This window comes from Accipiter gentilis, chromosome 7 (assembly GCF_929443795.1).
Source record: "Accipiter gentilis chromosome 7, bAccGen1.1, whole genome shotgun sequence".
Taxonomy (NCBI): Eukaryota; Metazoa; Chordata; class Aves; order Accipitriformes; family Accipitridae; genus Astur; species Astur gentilis.
Genome location: NC_064886.1, coordinates 20,392,168 through 20,412,511, shown reverse-complemented (window position 1 = coordinate 20,412,511; position 20,344 = coordinate 20,392,168).

The window sequence follows — 20,344 nt, the reverse complement described above, 5'->3', positions numbered from 1 at the left end:
TTTTTTTAAAGAGCCTTACTCATTTGTGTGTAAGAATTGCATAGCATCATTAGCATTTGAGTAGCTAATAAAAATTTCACCAGTGTTTTCCTACTCATCTGTGAACTTGCTGCAAAAATAGACAATTCTTCTTAAGCACATCATTAGCAATGCTGAAATAGGATATAGTCCTTGAGGACATGCATTTTTTTGGTCACAGTCTAGTTCTTCATTTGGTACACCAATGAAGCATTGCTTCACTGACTGCAGTGGTGCTAATACAGGTTACAGTGGCTGATGATGTAGTCCTTGGTAGAAACCAATAAGAAAAACCTTAATCTCAGGGAGGGCCTAAAGGCTTCTTGGAGTTTCTGTTCCAGTATGGCTGGCCGTTTATTCAGAATCAACTCCTATAGGCATCTTTCCACTGACTTCAAGAGATGCTGCAAATGGTGGCTGATCTCCCACCTACCTTCTGTTTCTTTGAGGCAAGTAGCATGAGGAGGAGTATATTTTAATTTTACTAGAGTATATTTAAAATACATAACACGGGACCATTCTAGAATATGGTAGAAGTTAAAAGTTCAAAAGGCTTAGTAAGCACTATACTCTTGGGTTTCACATGGTTGCTATGAAATAAAATCTAAAAAGAATGCATTTAAATAGTGGGGAAGACTACAAGTAGTTACGAATAAAGAGACGGCTAAGTGAGCTTCTGAAATACCTGTATATGTACAGATGAGCTGCTTCAATCTAGTTTCTGTGCAGGATTTCTTGTCTGCTGAAGGAGGGACTTCTACAGCCTCTGTTATTGAAATTCACAGCAGTACTCTTCTTAGCTTCAAAGGTACTTGGTTCAGGCCTACATGTGAAGTAGACTTAAACCTGTGATTCCCCAGATGAATAATTTGTGCATTAATCTCTTGTGCCAGTAAGCACAATTCTAATTTAAATCTGCTAATTCTGCCCAAATATTTTCCTTCTGTTAACCACAGAAAGCACATCTTTTGCCCTTCTGAAGTGTGTAATACAAGTACGGACTGCAGATGAATGCCAGTAAGGGTATCGTTAAACAAGCAATACAGGCATTAATGAACTTGCATCTTCAGTATGAATCTTTTAATTTGTACCCTGTAGACACCAGCTTTTCAGTCCCAGCTGGGCAACCCAGAATACATTAGATAGAAGGCTCTGTGTGGTGCTCGGTAGGAGCAGTCACGCTTCTGATTGCTTTCTCTCTTCAACAGAGGCAGGAAGCTTAGATTGAATTCCTCTGTACAAATGTTGCAAGAATAACTTCTTCTAATGTGCGTTTTAGCTGTTACTTAAGTAAGGGTCATAACTGGACATACATGGCTCAGTGGCTTGGTGCCTGACCCGTGATTTTAGATAAGGGAAGTGATTTTTCTTTTTGAACTGAATCATTGATTCTGTACTGAATTGCTGGAACACATATCCATTATTTTTTCTTCCCAGGAAAGAGACCTTGTTTCTTTCTTCTTTTCCAACTTTCAGTTTTCCCATGCACTTTCCATTTTATTTTTGGATATGTTTTCACAGTAAAAGAATACTGAATTTCAAAACTCAATGGGGTTTTTATGTTTTGCATGTAGTCTGCAGATATCCTTTCAATTGCTTTTGGATGGATTTTTTAAATAGTCTTTTGCAAAATGCTGTTGAAGCTAACCAGTCTGTGAATTCACTGCAGTGAAAGCCAGATACTAGCTTCTCAGCATATAAATGCATCTCAACTGATTGGGGGCTGCGTATTGTACTCTTTTCACTCTTGAGCTCTTTTCTTCAGCAAGGAAAAACACGATGCTCTGTACAGAGATTTCTCCTGAAATCTGTTCTAGGCTTTTTCATCTCAAATTGAGTCACTGTGCCTGCAGTTCAGAACAAAACAGAAAGGTAGGTGGAAAGCACCATCTCCTTTTGAGGGCAAAACTTGCAGCCACCAGGCTACCCCATTCTGAAACAGTTTGAAATATCAAGTGTATGTTTTCAGTAGAAATTTACCTTTAATTTTTAAATATGATTAAAGAAAACCCCAGAAAATGTTGCCATGTGTTGATGCACAGCATTTTGTTTCACCTGATGTGGATATTTTAGATTGCTGACCTAAGAGAATGTTATTTACCTCTGTCCCAATTCTGGATGGGCCAATAATTACTTCCTTTCTAAAACTACTGAAACTGTAAGATTCACTCTATCTCTGACTGTGCTTTTAGTTGGCACATACTGCCTTGTATGGACATTATACTCGGCTGTTAAAAATACCAACGTAAGAACAATCTCTTGTTACTGGATGTAAAACACTTCACCGTTGCCATTGGGTGGAGAATCTCCGAGTGCTGGCAGGAACCTACTTGCTCTCCAAAAGGAAAGGCACAGTGCTGCTGCTTTTAAGGAGTTTGACTTACTGTCTCACAATACCTACCAAACATCTGGTAGGCTGTCTTACTAAAAGCACTAGTTTCCAAGGTTCCAAAGCACTTTGACTGCTTATCTGCAATAAAAGTCCTTGGAATAAAAGGGAAGCTTTGAGCCACACTTATTTCTCCTGTGACTAAATATCTTGGTTGTCTTTTGCAAATCCCTGGGAGGAGAAAGGGAAAGGCCATTTCCTTTACAGGCATGTCAGAATACCCACCCAGCATCTCAACAGCTTGAATTCAAGATGCAAGACAGGCCATGAATGTTTTGGAAGGGAAGGAGGAAACAAAAGCACTTAGAAAGGAAAGAAGAAATGTCCAAGCAATATGTCTGTTATCTTGAAGCTGTAACTAGTGAAATGGTGCTGGGTGACTTTTAATAAAGGCAGAAGTCCTGTAAACCAGTTTAGGCTTCTCTCTAGAGAGTTTAAATGCTCTCAAGCCACTTTTCTGTCTATTACAGAAGGCGGCCATCAGTCACATTCTGGATCATGGCTATTCTGTACTGAATTCCCCCAAGGCAAATCAAACATTTTCAAAAGTGGATAAGCCCTTGACTGAAGAACAAGAGGAAGACAAAGTGGTGAGTAACCATTTCCAATCCAAGACAAGCCAGAATTTGTATGAAGACTTGCCTGGGCTTGTTTTGAAGGGGTGGGGTTATAAGCAAGTGTTTAAAATAAGCCTTTTTTAAAATCTTGCCATATTAAGGAACTACGTAAAGCCTTGTTAATAAAAGGCTTTGTATTGTAGGATGTGCCTGTAGTACGCAAACTAATTAATTAAAAAAAAACCCCAAACTACTATTTGGTAGACAGCTGTGAGAAAGTGGAGATGTTTTTTTAAGCAGAAAGTACATGGATGATAAGCACAACCAGAATGTAGCTTCTTTGTGAGCTATGAGGTCATATCATTTACACACCTCCTTTGGCTACAAAGATGGGGTATTTTGGTTATTCTGTGGCTGTAATTATGATGCCAATTCTAGCAAAGAAGAGTTGCTCTGGAGCTTGTGAAACTTTTGATAACAGGTAAATTTTGGTGTCCTGGTAAGCCTGAAGTGAGTTGTAGATCCAGTTTTTTGAAAACCAAGCTCATCGTCCCAGAAGGCCATGGCTGCTCTTTCAATCTGCCCCTATTTCTTGCACATCTGTTGAGGAAATATTTCTATCCCCACAACAAACAATTCACATTAAGAATTCTAGTTTAGTATGTGCCTCTATCTCTCCCGGGTTTGCCACAAGGCATCAAAATAATGGTTTATACAAAATGCTTGCCTGGTCTGTCTTCAACTATATTACCCATGTGTGATATCACTATTTGTGGTGAACTGATGCTATGGTCTTTGATGCATACGTTTTAGGCATTCATTGTTAAAATAATTGTATCTCCTTTTCATGTTCACCACATAAAAAGTCTTTGCTTGCTAAGTTGCCTACCAAGTGGTACATTTATTTTTACATAAATTAATTTGCATGTGTAGAAGAGTACATTAGTCTACTCCTACAATATAAAGCTATTTCTCACCATGTATTTACACAGTTCCTCAACAGTTAGTGATGGCAAAATTAAAAAACAAAAAGTTCAGCTAAAATTAAGTTCAGAACATTGTAAGAACTACAGCGAGTTTCTACAAAAGGCTTTCAAAGTGCTTAGCAGAATACTGTGTGATCAGCTTTTCTGAAATGAAGTTGGATAGTTGACAGCCTATGTATGAATTTAGGAGGCTAATTTTAGGTTACAGTAATCTTGCCCTGTGCCTGAAGATTTGATCCACCCTGGAGAGTCACCCACACTCTCTGCCAGGACAAGCTGGGAGAAAAGCTCTGATGTTCTGCTCAGACCCAAAGTGTGACAGCTGGGCACACTTGCACTCACTTGACTTTGAAGCTATTTATAAGGCTTTTATCAGAGTTCCCATTTATACAGTTTCCCCTAGTGTATTTTGGGGTCTGATTTTCCTTCCAATATGAGGCAAATAAAACCATAGAACAAGTCAGTCTTAGAAAGAAAACAGATAATATCACAGTGTGATAAAATTCAGCAAGTGTTGAAATGTATTTTTACTTACAGCTGATATATATATATTTTTTTTAATCTCTAGAAATAACAGAAATTACTGTAAAATTCAAGTGATCTTGAAGAAAATAAAGGCAAAGTCTCTTACGTTTCTCTGTAATCCAACTGGATTCACGTATCCATATACAAGAGTTGGTTTTAGAGTATATATTTGCTGTCTATGTGTTTTCTCATCAAAGTTGGTTCGTTGCTAAGCTATAGGCAAGCATGTGCTACGCAGAATGACTCATAGACCTGTAGGCCAGGATGCTTTTCTTGGTTTTCCATTGAGCATTCTTTGTATCCTACACAGATATAAATAAGTGCCCTCACTGACTTCCCTATCATTTAGTACTAGGAAAGTAAAACTGAAATTATTTTAATTGCATTAAAATATGTTTTCTGTAATATAAAGGGAAAGTATTTCATTACCATCTGTTATAATCTTAAAAGTTCTGTTCTTACATACTGATGTACGTAGCACCACAACACAACATAGTAACATATAGAAGCAAAATAAACACTGAACTGAATTGCTGTAAAATAGTGGTTATTTAAAGGGAAAAAATGAATATGTATGTAATGTTCTTATTAAAATGAATTATTTTATTGCAGCTTGAGAGAAATCTGACAGCTTTAGGAGGGGGCAGTGAGGTTTCACAGACCTCACTGGTTTGGAAATGAGAGCTTGGGAGGCAAAATGGTTTTCTCATTTCTTCCTCTACTCTTGGGAGGTGAGATAGGCTATAGGAACAGAAAGGGAAAAAGAAGGTGGGAGCATGGCTGGGAAATAGAAGGGCCCTTTGAGCAAGCCTTCACTTTTTTGTTTTTCCTAGGGGTGGTAGTCTGTGGCATCAGTGCCAACTGCTGCTGCTGCGAAGGTTGCTTCTGTTAGTATTAGCAGTATCTCCCTTCTGCCCTCACCATCATCAAGTCGCAATGAGCTGTGCCACACCTTTATCCACACCTGGGGCCAGCTCAGGTTCCAGCCAAGAGCTTATTCAGTTTTATTTCTGTTTTAATCTGGTTTTATTATCCAGGTACAGCGGTGAACTACAGACATAGAAACACCTGCCTGCTGTACCAACTGGGCTTATGTAGATAATCTTATTCAGGGTCCAGCAATGACAATATTTTTTTTAAATGTCTAATTCACATCAAAACACTTTGGATTATTATTTCACGTGTAGTAAGGGTTTTTTGCATATCCCCCCCCCCCCCCCCCCCCCCCCAAGCATCCTGGCATATAGCAAAATCATCACAGCTATAACAGTGACAGATGGTTGGTGTTTGTAGTACAAGCAGTTCTAATGACCACCTTTGGTTCACAGACAGTGACTGCAGAATAGCTACGCAAGAGGTTTCTTTTCAATTCCAAGCAGCTATCTGCTTTATTAGAACCAATTCACTTTTTCTATTTGGTTTGCTTTGTTGCTTTTTCCTTCTACCATCTTCTGCTGGTGGGTAATTAGATAATTTTGAGGGCTGATTAGGGAAAAGAATAGACTCTAAACTTCCTTTTCCAAATACAGCTTCTTGCTTGGTATTGCAAGGTTCAACTTTTCTGAAATATGAAAGCCACACCTCAAATACTACAAAATGCCAAGTCATGCTGGCCAAATAGAGACAGCCTGACTCACCGTCAGCAGAGAAAGGATGAAAATAAGGGTTAGTGGTGTTTGGAAAAACAGAGATCTCAGACATTTTGTTTACACTCTGGGAGCGGTCTTGGTTATCCAAGATTAAATGTTACGTAAAGTAAAAAAAACAGCTGCTTTGCCCGTGCTTATAGACAGCGCACAGAGTGAGCGACAACAGGAAACTCCATTACGAAGTTTCCCTTAAACATCCATGAGCAGAGGAAAGAGGCATCAACCTTCCTAAAAGCAAGAGTGCTGAACTACCTTGAACTGAGCAATATGGTATGAGGCCAATTTCCTAGCTGCTTTATGTTGTTTATTGAAGTTTGTAAGTTCTACAAGACAAGGCTGTCTTACACTGAGGGTAGTATATTGTAAAATTGACGTGATTTCAGCAATACCTTGAGATCTAAAAGAATCAGTGCTAAAATCTCTAGCACACTTAAAATAATACTGCATATTTATTCTGTACCCTGTCATTCTGTATTGGGTAACAACAGAAGGAAAAAAGGTCCCTCTTTGTGTGCTTCTTTTATCCACTTAATTCCAGGGATGTAGCAGAAAGTGCCCTCTTTTGACTGAGTAATCTGATGCCATTTGCCATTTAACTACATGCTACTTATATCCCTGTTGTTTTAGCCATCTTCCACATAAACCCAGTATGAGATTCTTCCCGAGATTGACAAAGAGACAAAATGCCATACAAGGAACAAATTGCCCTAATAATATTACTTATTATTTGTATTGCAGTGGTATCTAGTCTCCCGTTCTGTAACATCAGCACAGTTCACACCTTGCTAAGCACTGCACAGACACAGGACTAACAACTGGGCTCTGCCACAGAGATGTTATGTTCTCTGCTGTTGACTGAATGCCACATCTAATTTGTTCCATTAACCCTCTTGAGCTTCAAGTCTAAACTTTGAAACTTGTGCTTTACCATGCAAGAACAAATTGATTTAAGACCAACAGAATCACTGAGACATTTTAGATGTATTGTAATACATTTTAATGAGCTATTGATGAATTTTGTTCCACAGTCCAAAAAGGGCAGCAAGAAAACAAAACAAACACCTGAAAAGTCTCCACAATGCAGATCTGAGGGCAGAAGCAACCAGAAAAGTAGCTCAATAAATGTTAAGAGCAAGGTGAGTGTTACATGCTCTAAAATCTTCCAGTGGCTTTACTGCCAACGGCTGAAACAGCTGTCACGGCACTGACGTGAATCAGAAGTGCCTACATGTCAGGTGAAATGACCGTCTGCACCCTCCCCGGCACATGACGTACTGAGATTTATCTCATGTTTTGTTTCCCTAATATGTATGTTTTGGTTTAATGGTCAAGCACAAATGACTTAGTTCTTTGCAATTTTAGGAGTTACCCTATGAATGTTAACCAGTTCCAGGATTACACCACTATGGTTTGGTTAGCTTTTTGGTTGTTTGGTTTTTTTTTTACTCTTCTAATTACAGTTATTTATTGCTTTCATTGTAAGATACCTAACTTAAAATATTGGTCAATTTGAAGTAATCCTTCAATAAAAAAATTACACTCTGATGTTAAATTCCTTTTGTCATTATTCCAGCATATGGGTTTGCACATGAGGCTTGTGAAAGAGGGGGATCAACACTTTCCCAAAAAGGACTGAGTCTGAGACTGGCATAGAAAAAGGAAGCAGTGAGGATAACCTGAGGATGCCCTTGTGACTGAGACAGAGCACCCTGTTTTATCTACAGAGAAACTGCTTTTCCAATGACATTAGGGAGCATTAGTGACAGGGAACTTTATCTGATGTTTACTCTGATTCATCTTTTCTATTCACTAATGGATTCGCTCTCCAGAGCTTTCAATGCTTCTCCCTTCAGTAGATACAAACATGATAAAAATTGCTTTAAAAAAATCAATAACCACTTAAGTGTTTGGCAACTCTCAGACTTTTTACTGTATCATTTACTCAACAGTTTAATGCTTAATAGAAGAAACTTGCCTGTTCAATATTCATGTGCAGATTTAGCAGATATAGCACACCATAGTTTGATTCAGGTTTTCTAGGTCTTTTCATTCATGACAAAATTAATTGTTGCAGAGCATAGAAATTGTGTTTGCTGGAGAGTAACACCCAATTTATTCATTTGAGGTCAGCGTCAGGATCTGCTTGTAAGAATCTGCCAGTATTCCAGTTTGGGGCAGTAAAGTTTTCCTCATTCAAAATTCAAAGCCTTTTTGGCTTTAAAAATGAAAAGTCAGTTCAAGTTGACCCAGTTTACACAGCTGCGTCTCATTTATGTTAAGTACCACCTCCCTCACCTGGAGAGACTGGTTGCTGTGCCGGGGATCTACTTTGCTGTAGGAGATGAAGAATGAAGATGAGGTTATGCTCTGATGATTAGTCTGCACTGTTGGACTCTATTTTAAATGTATGTACCAGGTGGATGTCTGTGCCCAGGCGCTGGCAGCTGGGGGGCCTGCAGGGGCCGGTTCTGTGAGGAGAGGCCGGGGCTGCCCCACACCGGACACAGCCGGTTCCAGCCGGTTCCAACAGCCCCACCGCCGGGCACGGCCGAACCCCACGGCGGGGCTGGCGGTAGCGCCTCTGGGGAAAGACTTTTAAAAAAGAGTGAGGGGAAAAAGTGTGAGAAACAGCCCTGAGAGCACCCGGCTCCGAGGTGGAGGTGGAGGTGCTGGAGCTGCCGGGGCAGAGAGTCCCTGGCAGCCATGATGGAGAGAGAGACCACGGGGAGCAGAAGTCCATGCTGCGGCCTGTGCCAGAGCAGGTTTTTCCTTGAAGGGAAAGGTAGAGCAGTTGGGACTGAAGGTGTGAAGTTGAGCCTGGGAAGGGTGGGGGGAGAAGGTGGTGTTTTAATTTTTGTCTTTTTTTCTCGCTACCCAAGCCTAATTATTTAATTGGCAATAAATTAATTTTCCCCAAGTCAAATCTGTTTTGCCAAGGACGGTAAATGGTAAGTGATTTCCTTCTCTTATCTCAACCCACGAGCTTTCTCGTCTTATCTTCTCCCGCCCAACCTTGTTGATGAGCAGGAGCGACAGAGCAGCTGGGTGGGCATCTGGCAGTCAGCCAAGGTAAATGCATCACACTGCAGTACAAAGAATTAATATAAATGTTTGAACAATCCAACTTAAAACATATAATTTGACAGCTATAGCAGTATTTCAGGTTGCTCTTAAAATATGAATATCTGCTGATATGACTCGCTTGGGGACATATTTACATTTTTATGAAATACATATATCCTTCAGGTTGTTTAATATTTGAGAAATTATCTTTTTTTTTCTTTTCTTTTTTTTTTTTTTTTTCAATATGGTGTCCCACTGCTTCTGTAAATGATAGTCCTCCTCTACGTGAAGTACCCGAGCTGTCAGGCGGTGCTTAAAAATTGGGGTATCTCTAATCAAATTTTGATCATGCTGAACTAATCCAAAGTTCCTGGATTTTTGTTCAGTTTATTACAAATGTAAATAATATTAAAAATTAATGTTCAAATTTTTATTCACCAAGTTTGGGTATGTTTGGGTGATGTGTATCTGGCAACATTATGTTTACAAGGTTCACATTAAGTGACCTGAAATCTAGACTTCACACCCTTCTTATTTTTCACACTTCTCATAAAATAATAATAAAAAAAAAGCCATGAAAGATAGATGGTACAATAATGTTAGTAGATACAGCTGTTCTTTGCTAATACTGCCTCAGACAGTTCTCATCTTAGAGGTGTCCAATGGTTACTAATTCAAAATAATGAGAATCCTTTTTTTATTATTATTATTATTATTTGAATATTAGTGTTTGCCATTTTACATTTACATGTAAAATATGGCTTGTAATATTTAGTGTAGTATAATGACTTTGCTTACTCAAGCTTCTAAACCTCTTTATCACATTATTACATGTTGATGCAATGATGTGCCAGCTATGCCCTTGGAGGGTCTCTCCTGGTCCCCTTGAGGGAGTGGGCAGGGCTGGGGTTTTGGGTGAGCTTTACTGAGCTTCAACATGGAGGAGGAGCCATGTCATGGGCTGGCTGAGCAAACACTCAGAGAAAGAGAGCTTCTCACTGTGAAACTGTAGTTCAGTATGGTTGAAAGTTTCATTTGTTTTTTTCACCTGTGATCAGTGTCTGGGCCTTCATCAAAATGCGGGTTTGAGAAATATGACATTGAGTGTGTTTGTTTCTCTAGCCCAAACGGGGCGGGGAGAAAGAAAAAACCAGGTAAAACTTTCATAACGAAAATAAGAAAATGTACTTTATAGACTTTGGAGACTGCAGATCACAGAATAATGAACTATAATGAACTGAGAATTCAGTTGTCCTCTCAAATTAGGTGTGAAATACAAAAACAAAATTTAAGCAAAGTGAAACCAAAAGAATGCTTAACTGCTATAAGTAAAATCCTGCACCATCTTAAATTATAATGTCAGTTTTCAACCACATTAATATTCTTAGCTGAGTATGACACAAATTGGGGCACGTTATTATTTCTGTATTAAAGCTACACCAACCTTACATGTAGACTGTGTCGAAACATTAGTAACTTGTTCAAATGATGTACTGGTTTTAAGTGGTAGTACCAGGCTGGAAGTGGTATTCTTGCAAGCATGTCATAAGAAGTTAGGGTTTTTTTGTCTCCTGACTTAGTTTGAGCTTAGTTGTAAAATCAAAGAGCTGTAAATGGGTCTGCTTTTGTATATTAGTTGTTGGGTGTGGGGAATTAACATAGAGGACACTGGTTTTTGAAAGGTTTTACTCAGTGATAATGGATTTTGAGAAAGGTGGCTAAATGTTACAAAAAATGGGATCTGGGTAGTTGATGGGGGTACCTGAAGAGCTGAATTTTCTGCACAGAATAATACTTTTTATGCATTTTCCTTACATAGCGATATCTAGACTATTTGGGTTAAAAAAAAGCCAGAAGAAATAGATTCGGTGAAGGGAAATTACTGTTACAATCATGCTGACTTCTAGGAATGTCTTTTGTTTTAGCGAAACAGCTGTGTATTCACCAGCAGAACTTCTGTGAATGTCTGGAGGACTGTGAGGCTCTTACACTGAAGCACCTAGTATCTGTTTGCTTCAACAGTACAGATGGATCCTCCTAATCAAAACTAAATTTATTTCATGACACATAGTATTATGTTGCCAAATCAGCCAAATCAACCTGTGTCACTGTGCTAGGTTCTCATACTGTTGCTCTAGTGGTGTACTATCTTACTGCACAAGAGAGCCCATTGGGACGAGTCAAGGAGTAAGGTAACTACTGGGTGTAAAGCAAGAAGACTTGGGACATAAAAAGCTGTGAACTGCCGAGTCTCAGAAGGGAGCTTCAGCTTATTCCACCACTCTTACACAGTAAGTTTGGCTGCATACCAGCTGATTGCCGATGATGGGTTTACAGCATGGTCAAACATGCGTTGTTGGAATACAGCATTTCAGATGTAGCTGGAGCACAGCTTCCAAGTGAGGCGGACATTCAGGAGCAAGGGTAACTTCTTAATTAGCTGTGTGATACAATGATGAGTGAAGGACCAGAAGCAGTGGCTAAGCAGCAGCACTATGTTGCCATCAAGTGGTAAATACATTGATATCTATACAGTCAGAGTGATCATGGCTGGCTGGCATCCACTGAATGAAGGGAAAAAAAAAAAAAAGAAATTGTCTGCTTTTCATTTCTTTGTGTTATCCTTATCTCTTTACTAGTGATTGATCAGGTGAGATTGTCTCTCCATTCCCTTACTGTTTGAATGAAAGATCCGAAGAAGAAAATTTTCAAATAATGCACTTACAGTATGACTTTTGAAAGAATTTGAATTATAGTTTTTTCCCTCAGACAAAGCTTTAGCAAAAATGACATGAAAAATGTATTTTCTCTTTACCAGGATGTCAGCCCTTCAACTTCATTGACATTGTCATCCAATAACACTGCTGTCATCACAAAAACAATTACCAGAACACATCCTCTAAAGCAGAAAATGCACTTTGTCAATGTTAAGGCCCAGCATCTGCAAAATATCAACAAACAATCCAAAAGTAGAAAAGATCTGGAAATCCAACTGCTGCAAGTGGAGTGCGAAGAACTCAAAAATCAGCTAGGATGCCTGAGGGTAGGTAAAAATCTAGTTCTGTTCTTAATATCTAACTGTGCTGGTAAACAGTTACACTGAAAATAGTTTATGCATAAAGGTGTTAAAACCAAGTAGAAAAAAAATGTTTTTCTGCTCAGTTTTCATCTAAACAGATAGCTTATTGATATTAAATATTTTGTAAAATAGCACATGTAGAAGAGAATTTGGGTTTGAATTCACAATACTTCGGGTTTATTCTCAAGTTAAGACTTTCACTAAGGATATGAAATTATACTTTGGATAACTGAGTGGCATTCCTATACTTTTTAATTACTATACTAGCACCAAACTCTTCTCAGCATTGTCCTGTACTAATTTTGCATCCTACCAGCAGCATCTCTGAGCCCTTTTGTTACAGCAACATATCACGTAAGAGGAACTTCTTCCACTTCCCAAAGGTTGGAATTGCCCATGTTGTTTGCTACCTCAACCTAATCTGGCTTGATTAATAGCCAGAGGAAGCTTACTAAGCATGAAATATTAGGGCACTCAAAGTATAGGATGTTGTGCTGCTGATGCTTTGAAGGGACACCTTGCTTTTTAGGTGGCAGAGGTTTATTAAATTAAGCACAAAGTCACATGTACAAATATCAATACATTGCTCTAGCAGATGTTCTTGTTTAGTTAGAAATTCACCTATAACAAATCGTATGTTACTATCACCATATATTTGAGAAAACGGAAACAGAAAATTTTCTGTCATGCAGGAAGGGCTGATGGGGCAGAAGCCGGGCAACACAGAGGAGTTACTGAAGCAATCTCAGAAAGAGCTGTTGTGGCTTCAGAGACAGCTGTCCTTTATCTCCACAGGAGGCCCTGTATGTGTTTTGGCAGCTAGCAAGGTGAGCTCCTTTATTATTTTTTCAGTCTATCTCACTGTACGAAGTGGAATTAGGAAGGGAAGGGTTTATAACCATTTTGGCTTGTTTTATTGAAACAACGCACTGCAAGATTTCTTTTTCATACTAAGGGTACTAAGAGGAAAATTCATCTTTTAGGATGTATTTTAAATAATTATTTCATGTAATTCAGAAAGACTGGAAAGAACAAGAAATTCATTATGGCCTGTGAAAGGTTACAGAGTTAAAATGACATTTCATAGAGCCCTATCGTATATGGAAGGACGTCTTACGTTCTATCTCTTTTTCTAAAGGAAACTGTCAATCAGAAGGTAGGATCTTTATATTTGGATTGTTATTCTGGGGGGATTTCTTGGCCTGGCATACAGAACTGTAATTCCCTTTCTCCTCTCAGCAGCACTGTTTAATATGCATTCCTAGTTACCAGCAGCCCATCATCAGCATAGCTGCATCCAGCCCCGAACAGGCAAAAATTACTAGCAAGCTATACACTTGATGCTGATATCTGGCCACATAAACTACCGAATTAATAATAAACTGTTTATGTTAACAGTTAACAAGTCCTAACATCTTACCGTTCCAGTAAAATGTGAATTCTTATCTGCTGTGGCATAACAAGTTGAATATGTCAAGTTTTGATGACTCAAGTTTCTAAATGTTTACTTGATATAAAGAATATGTTTTAAAATCATCATAGCAGTGAATCTGTGCTGATAGTTTAAAAAAATAGTTGCTATTTTGAGTGACTTAATTTATTCATCTAATTTTCCATATTTTTAAAACAGAATTTCCAGAAAGGCATCATAATTTACATATTTTATACACCACCACCCCCCGCCCCCCATGTACAGATATACATGTTTTAAATCCACCTGTGAAAAGGAATGAGAAGAGTTGGTTTCGTTCAGTGTAATGCATTAATAATGCCATTTACAGTGATCTGACTTATTTTCAAGTATCAAGTTGGCTTAGCAAATTTTTGTTTTGTTTGTACAAGTGCACATAAATATATGTGCAAACAATGGGTATGTTCATCTAGTCTCCAGCTGAGACAAGATAGATTTCCAAAATGTGTCACCTGGAATCTTCTTGTATCACTGTGTCATATGCCACAGATCTGTATTTGTTGCTGAAGCACAATACGGTAAGTGCTGATATAGTCATAATCAGAAGGAACGTTTGGATTTGAAGCTTGCATGTAGCTCAACTGAGGAAAAAAAAAAAATCTAACTTGCCAAAATTAGACTTTTTTTTTTTAAAAAAAAAAGGAAAACTCTTTATGCCATAAACTGGTTATAAAAGTAGGAGTGCACTTGCCTGATGATTGAAGCCATAATTTCATCTGGGAAGGAACATATGATCCTGAGTGGGAATGGCTTTTCTCTCCAAAAATACCTCAGTTTTGCTGTTCCCACTACAGTCACAAGTAATCTCAGGGAAGTTCATTTGGGGCTGAGATTTGCACAGAAGAGTGGCCTTGGATACCTTATTTTTAGATGTTGGACTTTGTATTCAGCAAACGGTAGTCTTTCTAGAATGTGCCAAGGTAGACCTTCAGGGAAGAAAGCACACATTGTCTATAATCCTTTTCCTCATTTTTATTTTCAATATCAATATCAGAATGAAGGATCAGATTTTTATCTGTTTCATCCACATGATAAGGGATGGATCTTTCAGAAGCAATTGGTTACTTTGAAGATCACCCTGTGATACTCTGCACCATACTTGAATTCTAAACCTCTGAAAAGAAATGCTTTTCATCCAAGCAAGCGTGATGGTACTCAATGTTGCTAGAAGCTTTGGGGTTAACGATCTCAATAAGGTGCTCAGATAGATTGATGCTTGGGAACTGGAATATCCAGAAATATAGGCAATGCCATTTTAGAAGGATTCCTTAGCTGTTTAGTAAACATCATGGTTCAAGTTAAAGGATCAAATGGACTGGAAATCCAGATAGGACAAAACTTGAGAACTAGATCCTCTGATGAGTCCCTCTTCCATGGCTCTTAATACCTTCCAGTGAAGCACCTGATGCTGACAGTTCCTGGAGATCAGCGTACTCTCCACGCACTTCAACTTCATAAAGAACTATTAGGCTTTGTGGGAAATCTGGCTCCTTTTGTTAATGCCAAACTTTTCTGAAAATTCTCCTCCCCTTCCTTATTATGCCTGTTAGTAAAACTGTGGGGGGAAGACTGATATTTGAAAAGGAACTGTGAATTAATGTAGGGTGACATTATTAAATCGAGAGATGTATTTCTGCAGATACTTTAACAGAATTCAATAAAATGGTGCCTTGAGAATGCAAGATTTCCTTCCCCTGTTAAATACTGAAAGGAAAATACAGAAGTTCCACTCAACATAACTTCATATGTTTTCTTGATAATTTAACCTTCATCAGCCTTGAGAATTCAGTTACATTATAGTGAATGCACTCCTAAAGTGGTCAGATCCTGTGGGCCAGATCAACTCTGCTGGGGGAGAAGAAAAGAAAGAGGGGAAAAAAAGAGGGGGGGAGGTTAAAGATAGATTTTTAAAAAAATTGATTTATTTAAGATCTTGCCCTGTATCCCCTTACAGCATGTCCTTCTAGCTGCTGGGGAGATGGTTGTTGCATACTTAGAAGTTTCGTGTGCATATATTGCATACAGTTTTCTTGAGAAGAGGAAAGACAGAATGGTTAGGATGCTCCAGGTAATCTGTCTTAATACCCTTCTGCATTTGAGTTTCTAAGCCTTCCATTGGGCAGGCTTGGGAGTGAAAAAAAAAATTGCAGCTCACATTTACAGTTCATTGGTTAGTGCCAGTAGGCCACAGATGACCTACTGAGAAGATCCTGTGATAGCATTACTTGGAGGTAAAATAAAATCTCCCAACACCCGCCTCCCCTCTCGCCCCCCCTCACTGAAACACATCCTTGCTGCGATCCCACTTGCTGCGTGTCAGCTCCTGTCCGTGCTCCCTGCTGCTGTGTCGGGGTTAATACTATGTGAAAGAGAAACTGGCAAATAGGGAAAGCCATCTTTGTGTGCGTATGTGTGTGCGAGCACTGCTGTTTCATAGGCTCTGGCAGCTGCTGCATGGCCGATGATGCTTGCTCTCTCTGTTTCACCCTGCCTCCCTGCAGACGACTAATGAATCATTTCTAGCCTGAATACTAGCAGTGCAAACACACCAATGCTGCTGCTGCCGACGCTGCCGCCTTTCTCTACAAGGTTGTAATTTGACACAGTAGACTGCAGTTCTCTTTCGGCAATGATCTTGCTGAACATCGGAAGCACTTGATTTGAAGGTATGCTGAGATTTCACCCTTTCTAAAAATAGCTATTTCTGTTAAATGCTTTACGGGCCAAATGAGGGTGGGAGGGCTGAAGATCTGTAGGGGGGTGTGTGGGAGAATCCTCTTTTTAGTTAGCAGTAATGCAGCAGTAACTCTTACTGGAGGCAGACAAACTTTATTATTCTGCTGCAATTCGATGATGCCCTTCACTGGGTCTTTTCTTCTAGGTGCTGCTTAGAATAATCAAATGTGTTAGTATCGTGCAGAAGTACTAGGTAAAGGGATTAAACTCTTGCTAGATTATTCCATCCTCCCTCCTATTGATGTTTAATCTGATGTCATTTTCCAGTCACTTTTAAGGTTAACAATAAAATAAATACTACATTGACAGGTTTGATGGTGCCATGTTTCTTTTCTGTATTAGTGTCTGTGGGTAAAGTTAGTAATCATAGTGTCTAGCAGCTCCCTGCCTGCCCCCCCCATCCCCAAGCCCCCAAGCACGGTGCATATTCACAGTATCTGTTTGCTTTGCAGATGTAAATTGTCATGACATGGCAAAGTCGTCAGTGTGATTACTCTTCCATACAGATACTGTTAATGAAATTACATGTGGTAATTGTCTGGCATCTAATGCTAAATTAGACCAATTGCAAGTAAATATCTCATCCTTTTTTGGTAGAAGGGAGAGATCTTCTGCAGATATATATATATATATATATGGACACACTATGCATAGCAGTATTTGTGGGAAGTATGTTATGTATTTGAGTATGTAGAACAGAATAATAACATTTTATTATAGCATGTGCATAGAAATACCAGTTAATTAGTTAGCACGCACCAGTATGCTGTGCTCAGTATTATAAGGGATACTGCAGGTTTCTTTATTAACCTCTTTTCAAAATTGCCTATTGCCTATAGCGTTGGGCAGAGAAGGTATGCCTTTCCAAGAGTGATGTGATGGTCGACATTACAGTTGTACATGGTCTTAGTACAATTTTAACTGAGGAAAATGTAAGTGTATTCGAAGGCTTTGGTTTTTCTTTTTAAGCTACTGCTGTCTGTTATTTTAGTGGTAAAACACTGACTGGGCTTTTTTGTTTAGTGCAGGTAGTGATGCAGAGTTTATATATAAAATAACTCAGCAGAATAACTTATTAATGAGTCTTGTCACTGCATCTAGTAAATACAGTCTGCTCCTTAAGTGATTGGATGTATTTTGAAGAAATTCTTCAAATGAAAGCCGTTGATCTTAACATTAAGAATTTCACCAAGTATGCTGAGACAGGGAAAGATACTATAATTGCCATCATCAAAATACAAATAAGGACTATTGCTTAGCAAGGTAGCAGAGCTGCTTTAAGAAAACAGCATGAAATATTAAAACACAGACCAAGCAGTACAGTGGAAATTAAAGCATGTCCATAAATTCAATACAATAAAAAATAGCAGTATACATGAAGTGATATGAAAGTTACTGTAGTCACTTTATATTTCAGCTTTTTTGATCAGGAGGTGTTACATTTTTATTAGAAGAGTGCTTTCAAGTCTACCCAGCTGACAAATGAGGAAGGCAATTCAGATCAAATCTTACACATTGCAGCCAGGATTCACCACTGTAGACACCCTTTGAAATACATGTGCATTACTTCTAGTACCTTAAAGGAGGGTATTGGATCCTTTTTAGGTGACTGTTATTTTTGTTAAAGGATCTGGTGGTCCTGAACAGTGGCTTTGTGCATACTACTTTATTTTTAATAGGAAAAAGACCTATTCTAAATGAAATTAGTGAAGTGGTCATGTTGCCTGCAGACTAGAATGATTTTTTTGTAGCAATATATTGGAATGGGTTCCAGCCTGCTAACATATGACTGTATACTAGAGGCAGTGAACAGAGGTGCAGTCTTATTACCTACAACTTTATATATTTGGGTGTACTTGGAGCACCTTTTTGAGAAATCTAATGTGTTGAATTTTCTAGAATTATAACCAAATTACAGCTTTAAAATGGCATATGGGCTTTAGGGGCTGGAAAAGTGAGATGGAACGAAATATGGGACAGTGCGGTGCCACAGATTTCTGCATGAAAATTATCTGAATAGGTGGTACAGGGTACTTCAGTTAACTGACAATTACAAGCTCAGAAATTTTAAGCATCTCTATATGTGGCCATTCTCATACTGATGCAAGCTAGGTATGTACTTTTGCATATATAGAAAATAGATATCTCTCTTAATTCAGCTCATTCCATTTTAGATATGTGTTAGATGTGCATACTCATTGTAGTTTAGATAGGTCTGTGATACTGAGTATGAAAAGAATGTATAAGCACAGCAGTGTTCATTCCGGTAATAGCTTATTACAAAAGTCTGAGCCTTTCCAGGTTGCCAGGAGTAGAAATAAGATGCCTGTGGTCACTGGATAATTAGTATCCTCTGGTAAAAGGGTTTTCCTTTATGTGTGTCAAATGCCCCACCACATATCAAAATCAAATGTCCAAAATCATGCTAATTTTATTCTGAAAAAAGAAGCTAGTTGGTCATGCATCACTGTCCTGTCCTTTCAATATTTATGTTGAATGAAGTACGGTTTGAGAGTCAAGGCTGTTTTTCATTTAATTGAAATTCTTACAGACCCTCGTTGCTATTACAAAATATGTCAGAGTAGCTGACTTGATTTTCTAAGTTCACTGTCCACTGTAGACGAGAATTGTCATGAAGTATTGCTGACAGTAGCATTTACCCATTGCCGTTAGAATTAAAAAATATATACCAATATCATGATTAAAATGGAACTGGAATGTAGCCACAGTGCTGGAAAAATAGAGCTTCTTCAAAGCTATGTGTCATGAAACCAGTTTCTGTTCACCAGTGAAAAAGAGGGCTTTTCTCAGGCTTATTTGCAAGAGTGTGCTCTTGGGAAATGGCAGTGATAACATTACCCTGGGAGAACAGTTAATGATCTCCTGGAGCAGCTGGTTGACACTGAATTTTGAATGTGGTCATTGAGGGTTTCTTTGCTGACTGTAACCATTCTGTTAAATAACATGTTGGAGTCATGTTCATTCTGTAAAGTATGATTGTAAAGCCACCTGTGGTTGGCATTTTGGTGAGGAAATTAGTGGCTTTTAGGCTTGTGGCTCAACAGTTTGACCTGTGCTTGTGATGTGGCACTTGATAAGGAAATCAGTGTGACTTCGAGCTCTGCCACAGATTCTGTGAATGGCCTGGGCAAAGCATTTAGTATCTCTTGGACTCTGTTCTCTTTCTGTAACTGGGAGTAATAATGAACCCTTTCCACTACCTTCTACTTATTTTAGCTGCTTAGAAAATGAAATCTTCCAACCAAAGACTGTTTTCTCCATCGGGATGCTAAATCCCAATGGAGGCTTCTAGATGCTACTTATAAATCACTTGACAGTCTGCATTTTGTGTTGTTGACCTATAGAAAAATAGTGTCTGAGTGTCAGAAGAATCCAAACTGATTTCGAGCATTTTGGAACATTTGATTTGTTAAACTTTCTGTTGTGCTCATGCCTATGTTCAGTTTGGAGTGAAGAGCTTAGTCTCGCTGATGGTGGCAGCGGCTTGGAAGAAACATTTACACTGCAAAAGTCAGGACAGAGGAAGTGGGACTGTAGGTCTGACTTTTTTTGTTTGTTTGTTTTAGTTGTCATAAAGTTTTATATTTTCTGTGTAACAAACAGTATAACACTTGGTTTCTAAGCCAATAAGTATTACTATGACAGATGTTTGGTGTTGATTAGCAAGCAGCAGCAGTGCATGGTATTACTGTGAAGAATCAAGGGGAAGGCATTGAGAACATAATAGTATGGCACAGTCTCTCTTATCTGTTTTCATCTAATGACAATTAGAAACTCTATTCCATTGTTTCTTTAAAGATCATCCTGTAGCAAGCTCTTCAGTGTCATACCTTCCTTAAGGCCTGATCCG